Source organism: Arachis ipaensis, chromosome B10, assembly GCF_059453495.1.
Source record: "Arachis ipaensis isolate K30076 ecotype BB chromosome B10, ASM5945349v1, whole genome shotgun sequence".
Taxonomy (NCBI): domain Eukaryota; kingdom Viridiplantae; phylum Streptophyta; class Magnoliopsida; order Fabales; family Fabaceae; genus Arachis; species Arachis ipaensis.
Window position 1 is genome coordinate 22,003,653 of NC_142435.1, and position 8,850 is coordinate 22,012,502.

Here is an 8,850-nt window from a genome sequence, read left to right on the forward strand (position 1 = left end):
CTTGGATCTCTTAATCAGAATCTTCGTGGTATAAGCTAGATTGATGGCGGCATTCATGAGAGTCCGAAAAGTCTAAACCTTGTCTGTGGTATTCCGAGTAGGACTCTGGGATTGAATGACTGTGACGAACTTTAAACTCGCGAGTGCTGGGCGTAGTGACAGACGCAAAAGGAGGGTGAATCCTATTCCAGTATGATCGAGAACCTCAGATGATTAGCCGTGCAGTGACAGAGCATTTGGACCATTTTCACAAGAGGATGAGATGCAGCCATTGACAAGGGTGATGCCTCCAGACGATTAGCCATGCAGTGACAGCGCATCGGACCATTTTCCAGAGAGGATAAAAGTAGCCATTGACAACGGTGATGTCCTTACATAAAGCCAGCCATGGAAAGGAGTAAGACTGATTGGATGAAGACAGCAGGAAAGCAGAGGTTCAGAGGAACGAAAGCATCTCTATACACTTATCTGAAATTCTCACCAATGATATACATAAGTGTTTCTATCCTTATCTTCTATCTATTTATTATTTATGTTCGAAAACTCCATAACTATTTTATTTCCACTTGACTGAGATTTACAAGGTAACCATAGCTTGCTTCATACCAACAATCTCCGTGGGATCGACCCTTACTCACGTAAGGTTTATTACTTGGACGACCCAGTGCACTTGCTGGTTAGTTGTATCGAAGTTGTGAATGAAAAACGATTTATTAAGACGTGCGTACAGAGTTTCTGGCGCCGTTGCCTGAGATCACAATTTCATGCACCAGGGACCAACTGTGTAATTTAATCATTTGGAGTGAACAAAAACTCCCTAGACTATCTGAACCTACCCCGTCCCTCCCTAACTCTCTCACTCTCACTTTCTCACTTTCTAAAACGACACCCGAACCCCACCGCTCTCTATCTCTCACCTCGGTTCACCGTCGCTACGCCGGATCCACCGCATTTGTGCTCACGAGTCGGGTCTCGCCTCCTTTCTCCATCTCGCCTCTCTCATCCGACAACTTTTTCTTCTCTTCCAATCCCAATACTGAACACCGATGATAAATGAAAGAGAACAATTCCAATCCCAAGCATGCTCAAAGCGAACAATTTAATGTCTAAGAAAAAAATAGCAACAAATCAACACAAAAATAGCAACTCAATTTATTAGTGAATTCGGCGAGGTGACAGAGGCGAGAGGCACGATGATGGTGAACCGAGGTGAGAGACAGAGAGCGTTGGGGTTGAGGTGCCATTTTGGAAAGTGAGAAAGTGAGAGTGAGAGAGCTGGGGAGGGGTAGGGTGGATTCAGATAGTCTAGGGTGTTTTTAGTTATTTTCAAATGGTTAAATTACACGGTTGGTCCTCATACTTTCACTAAAGTTGCAAATTGGTCCCTATTGCAAACATGTGCAGGTCACATGTTCAAAATAGAGAATATTCTGAGAATATTCTATTAAATCAAACATTTTTTGAATGGCGGAGACTAAATTACAAATTTTAATTATCTTTAGGGACTCAATTACAAACTTTTAAAGTGTAAGGACTAATTTACAATTTTACCAAAAATATAGGGACCAACTGTGTAATTTAACCTAAATATTATTCAGTAAAAAATACTATTTAGTTAAATCAGGATATCAAAATTCTATCAAATAAGGCAAGAATAATAATCAGCAACCAAAACACCTTAAAAAAGGTAATATACACCCAAATTCAACATACCCTTGCTGATGTTGTCTTAAAAATCCTTCTATTATTTCAGTTCCAATTTCAGTTCTGCCAGTACATTCAAAAGTACATGTTAACAAAATATAGTTTTGATTATAGGGTGTAAGTAGTTTTGATTATAGAGTGTAAGATAGGTTTAGAAAGTATCTTACCCATCATAGGAATGAATTTCTTCTTCTAAAGACAAATCCTCAATTATGTGCTTTCTTTTTTTGGATTGCGTCCTGAAAATAAAAAAAAATTATGAATCAGACAAATACAACAATATTGATGATGAGATACTCTCGAAAGCAGTGCATTCTTTTTGGTGGCAGTGTGAATTTTTTTGTTTGATTTTTATTTTTTAATTGGCAACAATTCTTCACTCCTGAAATTAAATGAGAAACCCTCTGTTAATACATTAAATTTTGATAGAAGCAGGAAAGAAAGTGATGATAATTTCAGAATCTTACTCATCATTGGATTCACTTTTGCTTTCTGAACTGGAATCCTCTAAAATCTGCTTCCTCTTTCTGGATTCCATTCTGGAAAGCAAACAGTCATTAGGAAAAAATACCCTAAAACTGACAAAATGCACCCAAAAATATTACTTACTTTTTGGCTGTCCTTTTGGGTTGTTTCCTTCTAGGTTCCTCTGAGTCTTCTTCCGACTCAGACTCAGAGGAAAAATCAACATCAATCTTTGATGGATCACTCTCAGATGAAGAACTTGGCTTCTTTTTTTGTTTTTTTTTCTTTTCTTTTCATTTCTTTCAATTTCTTTTTTGTTTCTGCCATCTTGACGATGCCCTGAAACAGTAGAAATGTTAGTTTACAACATCTACATAAATAAAACACACCCAAATTAGAGAAGGTATTCTATTCGCTTACCATATGACCATCTATCTCTGCTCTCATCCTTGCAGCCAGCTGCTCCCTGTTCTAGTTGCTAAGCCAGGGCAATCCAGGTTTTTCCTCTCCTTTCTTGTCCTTGTTTTTTGTGAGATAGAAATAGATTATCATCAAGGCATAGAGGCACTCGTCGATTGATTTTTTCTTTTTCAGACGTTAATTTGTTATGTCTTTAATGATGAAATTCAGCACATGGGCTCCCCAGTTGCCCTCCATTATTTTTCCATCTCAAAAATTGGAGTTATGTGCATGGGAGATACTTTGGTTATTGTACTTGGCAACAAGAACCCATCTGAATATAGAGGATGAAAATCATCTTGAATATCAGCCGATCTTATTCGTTTTCAACACCAATACTCATTATGTCATCGGTCAGCTTCTTTAGAGTGTTGCCCTGGAACCTTCTAAAAATGAGTTTGTTCTCTTCAGAAAGATTTTTATAACTCACTTTATCAAAAAATAGATCTCCTACAAAAAAAAATAATTTATTACTTGAAATACACCCAAATATCATTCATATGCACCCAAATATATCTTATATACACCCAAATATCACTCATAGGCACCCAAATATCACTCATGTGCACCCAAATATCACTCATATGCACCTAAATTTATTACTTGATTACATGAGATCAGAATAAGATATTACGAAGAATATATTATAGAGAATGGAACTATAGAGGTTTTCTGTAATCAGTTACCTGATGCATTGAGGCCAAGGGCATCCCCTATTATTTTGGGTTTAACCTTAAAGGAACCATAGCTTGTTTCCAGTGTGTTTTTGCCCAATTTAAAGGAGTTAGCCAACTCATTCAATAGTTTGTGAGGCACATTCATTGGCGGGATGTGCATGAGTCCACCAAAACCTAATTCACGAATGATCGCATTCTTTGGCTTGCTCATCTTTTCAAATTTTTTGCTCCGTAGTCTGGTGGCACACTTCAAGTCTTTGGTTTGCTGTAAACAAAGTAAAATTAGAGTCATTTAAATAACCTATATTTGTATTAGGAAAAATTGACTTATTCTAAGATATATATATAATTGAAAGAAAGAAAGAAAACACAAAGTGATTTTTACAAAATGGCTATTAATAATGCTGTTACAAAGTTGTTTTTGTGCATTTTTTCGTGGCTTCACTTTTCGCTAGTACCTTAGGTATCAAATATTGCTTTAAAACTTAATTACATTGTTGTTTAATCATGAGAGAGTTATATTAATTATTCCTAAATTTTGATTTTCTGCTTAAATTTGAAGTAACAAAAAATGTTTCTCAACGTTATTATTACATTTTTTTCTAAAACATTTTTTTTTCTTTCCCATATAAAGTATTCTTGTGATCGGATGGTATGATCTAATCATTTTTCGTTGTTAAATTATGATATAATTATTGATTGAGTAATTGTTACCGACAATCTATTAAATCTTTGGTCCCTCCTGTATAAAATTATAAACTAAATAACACTGCTTTTGTTTCAAATTTCATTTTATAATAAAAATCGGGTGCACTTGTTTGAACTCTTTTTCTAAAATAAATAAAAAGATCATGAGAGAGATTATAGATTTCTTATACGGAGATTTCAATTATTTTTAAATATTCATACAAATATACTATTGTTATCATATTACATTCAAATGCACATTTCGATTTAGATAGAAATTCTAACGGATTTGTTGTATTTATTATTACCACAGACGCAAGAGGTGGAATAATGTATAGAACTATTAATGATGCAACAATGTTTAGCATTCAAGGACAATGTCATGCTGAAACTTGCAACAAGTTATGTGGATCTAAGAGTTTTACATATAATCATTGTACGGGTCCAAGAGGTTGCTGCTGCTATTAATTAGAGCTATATTTCTTCTAGATCACAGGAGAAAATAATTAATAGGTTAAGTGAAGTGTTTTTCTTATTGTGTTTGATTTTGTGTATCTCGAGCAAACAATTCTTTATGTATTCCGATTTTTTTAATAATCCCTTTTTGTCAGAGATTGCATTGTCGTTTATGAAAATAGTAAGCTCGAGTTGAATATTTAATTTTTTTATTTTTTTAATAATAATGAATCATATGACTATATCAATATAAACTTATTATTATTATTGTAACACCCTAACTTTTAGCACGTCATGATCATACTAAAAGTAAGGCGTTATGGACCTAATTTTCTTTATTATCTATTTAATATTGAGCCTTTACGTCGATATCGCATTTCAGTTTATAAGAAAATACCAGAAAATTATTTTTAGTAATTAAAATCACACAATTATTAATAATAATAAATGCTATACAAATGAATTCAATATAAAATTTGAAGACAATACCTATCCCTCTGTATAAAATAAAATCTAAAATAACTAAGGCGACGAAATTCTATGAAAGCAACTCAACTCTTAACTTAACTCAAATAAAACTAATAACCATCCGCAGCTTCAAGCTGAGTCTTTGAACCTATGTCACTGAAAAGGTGGAAGATTTTGGGGTGAGAACAAACCGCACGTTCTCAGTAGGGAATGGGAATGCCATTAAAGTAATGAAATAAAGTGCAAATAATTAACTTTACTCAATAAAACTATATTTTTATCAAACCCTTTGAAAATACTCTTGGTTCTACTTTAGCTAACTAATTAACTCTTTTTAAAATCTCTAAACTCAAAACAAATTTTAAATATAAAACTGGTCACGTTACCCATCTCTCAGTCACATAGTTAATCCTTAGTCAAATGTCAATTCGTAATCACTTTAATACATTCACAAACAAATAGTACAAGCAAGAGATTCAATTCAATGTACAAGCAAGTTACAACAAGACAAACCGCACAATCACAAAGAAATAAGACAAGCAAGCGCAATCAAATACAAATGTGCAAACAACATGATGCATGTCTATCCTTAATGCAGGCCATGAGCTCATGTGTCGGTTGCCTACCTGCTCCCGACATTACCTAGGCACAACTCCCAGATATGGCTTTCCAGATGCATACAGTGTGCTTATAAGTCGTACGGCTAGGCCGCATATAGTGTGACTTTCCAAATCAATAAGCGTACCTCTAGAAAACAGTTCTCAGTGTGTGGGTGTTCCCACTTTACATTTCGCGCTAAGGCCCAAACAATGTCAGATCTGCTCTCCTGTGGCAGACAATCTCTTTAAGTTAATATATTCTTTAAATCCTTGTTCTCTACTCTTGTGTGGCAGAGATTCCTTTAATTATCTCTCTTTCCTTTACTTTTCGTTCTTCTTCTTTTCTTTCTTATCAATCTGAACTCAAAACATAACTTAAAGCAAAATCCCTTCTCAAAAGATTAAGTTTAAAACATTATACTTTTCTTAATAAATCGAATTGAAAACAAAAATCTTTCGTAATAAATCGAAATCAACCAATATTCTCAAATCAGATTTGCTTTTAAATAACACTTTAAATAAAGTCTTAGTTTTATAAAAAATTCGGCAGCATTTTCTCTAAAATTCGGACTATGCCACCCTTCCAGGGCCCTACCAAATCATTTTCAATTCTCCATTTGTTACCAATAAATCAACCAACGCTTTCTCAAATTCTTTCCAACAGTTTTAAATCCAAGTATTCCTTACTTTAGAAATATAAATCAAACCTTTTAATATAAAACCATTTTTTCGATATGTGTAAATATATAAACCTATTATTTTCTCAACATAGAAACATTTCTCAAAATAAGCTTATAAGTCGAATTTTCAAATCAAAATCACCTTTTTGTATATCTTTATAAAAACTTGGATAGGACCTCCCTTAACATTCGAATTCACCACTCTTACGGGCTCCTTCATTCTCTCAACAATTTCCAAATCATTGCAATAGTACTTACTATTATCAAACAAATCTCAATCATCAATCAAGCTAAGAAATTAACATGACTAGAAATTCCAGCAACATTCACAGCCTCAATCCAAACTCAATTTATATCTCAGTTTAACAAACAACACCAATTAAACACCATTCATAACCACAATTCAACAAATTCACATCAATTAGTAATACTAGATTTTCGTAAATTATTTGCAATTATTCAATAAGTTTTATAGGCATTCTTAAATTAAAAATTTCACTTTAAAAACAAACCCCTACTTCCGTATGAAATTAAAATCAACGAAAGCTTTAGAGAAATTTTCTAACCGAGCTGCTGAAAAAGAAAATGTCAGAAATCGTCTGTACCTCGTAGAACTCTAGTTGGCCGAACTCAAGGAGAAGAAGAGCTATATCACTGTCGATTTTTATCGAACAAAAATTACGTCAACGTGTAGAAGAGGAAGATACGAACACTTTTATCGGATTATATTTTTTATTGGAATTATGGATTGCAAGAAATTAGAGTTGGAGGCTTGGAGAATTTTACGGTTTCTCTCTTCCTCATCCACGGTCTTTCTTTCTTTTTCCTTTCAGTCACTTCCTTCCCTTGGTTTCTTTTATTTCCTTTTGGTTCGGTGAAGAAAAGTAATAAAATGAAAGAAGGGTGATGATTAATGGATACAAGGAACATGTGTCAGATTATCTATATACATGTATGTATACAAGCCACCTTTGCTTGCTTTCTTTGTTTCTTTAATATATATATATATATATAATATGACATATAAGTATAATAATGCCCTTCGGCCACTTTCTTTTTCTTTTTTTTTCTTTTTTTTTTGTGAATAATAATAATAATAATAATAATAAATTTCATTTTTTTGTCTATTAAAATAATTTTTAATAAATAATTTAAATTAATAGAATAAATTATAATTAAATTAAACTTCAATAATTATAAAATTTTATTTAATTATTTTTGTTAAAAAATAGTTTTTTTAGAAACAAAATCTCAATATAATATAATAACTCATAAATAATTAATTATTTAATTTTCAAAAATATAGGGTGTTACATCTTACTTCACTTATAAAAATTTTCGTCCTCAAAAATTAGCATATTACACAAAACATTACATAGTTTTAACATTTTATTTATTTATTTTTTTGAAATACCTTATGAAAAAAGCAAAAAGTTTCAACTCATATTGATATATATAATTTCAAATACTCGGAGTTTCATTTGACATAAAGATGATAGGGTTGAAGTGTGGTTGCAAAGTAGAAGTTACAAGGTAGCTTTGATATCTTGGAAAAAGCGGATATCTCAGGAAATTCGACCAAACATATGCAGTTAAGATTGAATAAAAAATGTATATGAACAAGGAACAGAATTGAAGAATGATTAGTCTACTTTTTCAAGAAAGAAACCTCAGGCAAAACTTCAAGACAAACTATGGAGAAACAAGATACGTAGCCGAGCAACTCCGAGACGCAACTTCTAACGCTTCCAAAACCCACGATTTACGTTACCTATTACTTCTATTTCATCCATGATAACCATTAGTGTTCTCGTATACACAAATCATCGGTACTAAGTTGACCAGACCTAATACTATGAGAAATACAACGGTCGACTAACAGCATTAATCAATAGACAGTCATGCATGTGAAACTTAAGCTCTTGTCATTAGGACAAGTCTTACTACATGACAAACACCCAGAGTATGCAGTGAAGCATAATTAGTCCATTCCCAAAGTTCTAACAGGAACGAACTGCTCAGATACCATAATGTAACAACCTAACTTTTAGCACGTCATGATTGTACCAAAAGTAAGGCGTTACGGACCTGATTTCCTTTATTATCTATTTAATATTGAGCCTTTACGTCGATATCGCGTTTCAATTTATAAGAAAATACCAGAAAATTACTTTTAGTAATTAAAATCACACAATTATTAATAATAATAAATGCTATACAAATGAATTCAATATAAAACTTGAAGACAATACCTATCCCTCTGTATAAAATAAAATCTAAAATAACAAAGGCGAGGGAATTCTATGAAAGTAACTCAACTCATAACTTAACTCAAATAAAACTAATAACCGTCCACAGCTTCAAGCTGAGTCTTCGAACTTGTGTCACTGAAAGGGTGGAAGATTTTGGGGTGAGAACAAACCGCACGTTCCCAGTAAGGAATGGGAATGCCGTAAAAGTAATGAAATAAAGTGCAAATAATTAACTTTACTCAATAAAACTATATCTTTATCAAACCCTTTGAAAATACTCTTGGTTTTACTTTAGCTAACTAATTTCCTCTTTTTAAAATCTCTAAACCCAAAATAAATTTTAAATATAAAACTAGTCACGTTACTCATCTCTCAGTCACATAGTTAATCCTCAGTCAAATGT

General features: G+C 32.7%; 1 long non-coding RNA gene across 1 annotated transcript; it reads right to left on the bottom strand.

Moving 5' to 3' along the window:
• Window positions 1–2,432: 2,432 nt before the first annotated feature.
• On the bottom strand, window positions 2,433–7,043 carry LOC148579386 (uncharacterized). Its single transcript, XR_015907274.1, has 4 exons — window positions 6,801–7,043; window positions 3,315–3,570; window positions 2,590–3,078; window positions 2,433–2,508 (listed from the first exon to the last, which is right to left on the bottom strand). It is a non-coding gene; the product is annotated as an uncharacterized LOC148579386 (long non-coding RNA).
• Between the last annotated feature and the right edge of the window lie 1,807 nt (window positions 7,044–8,850).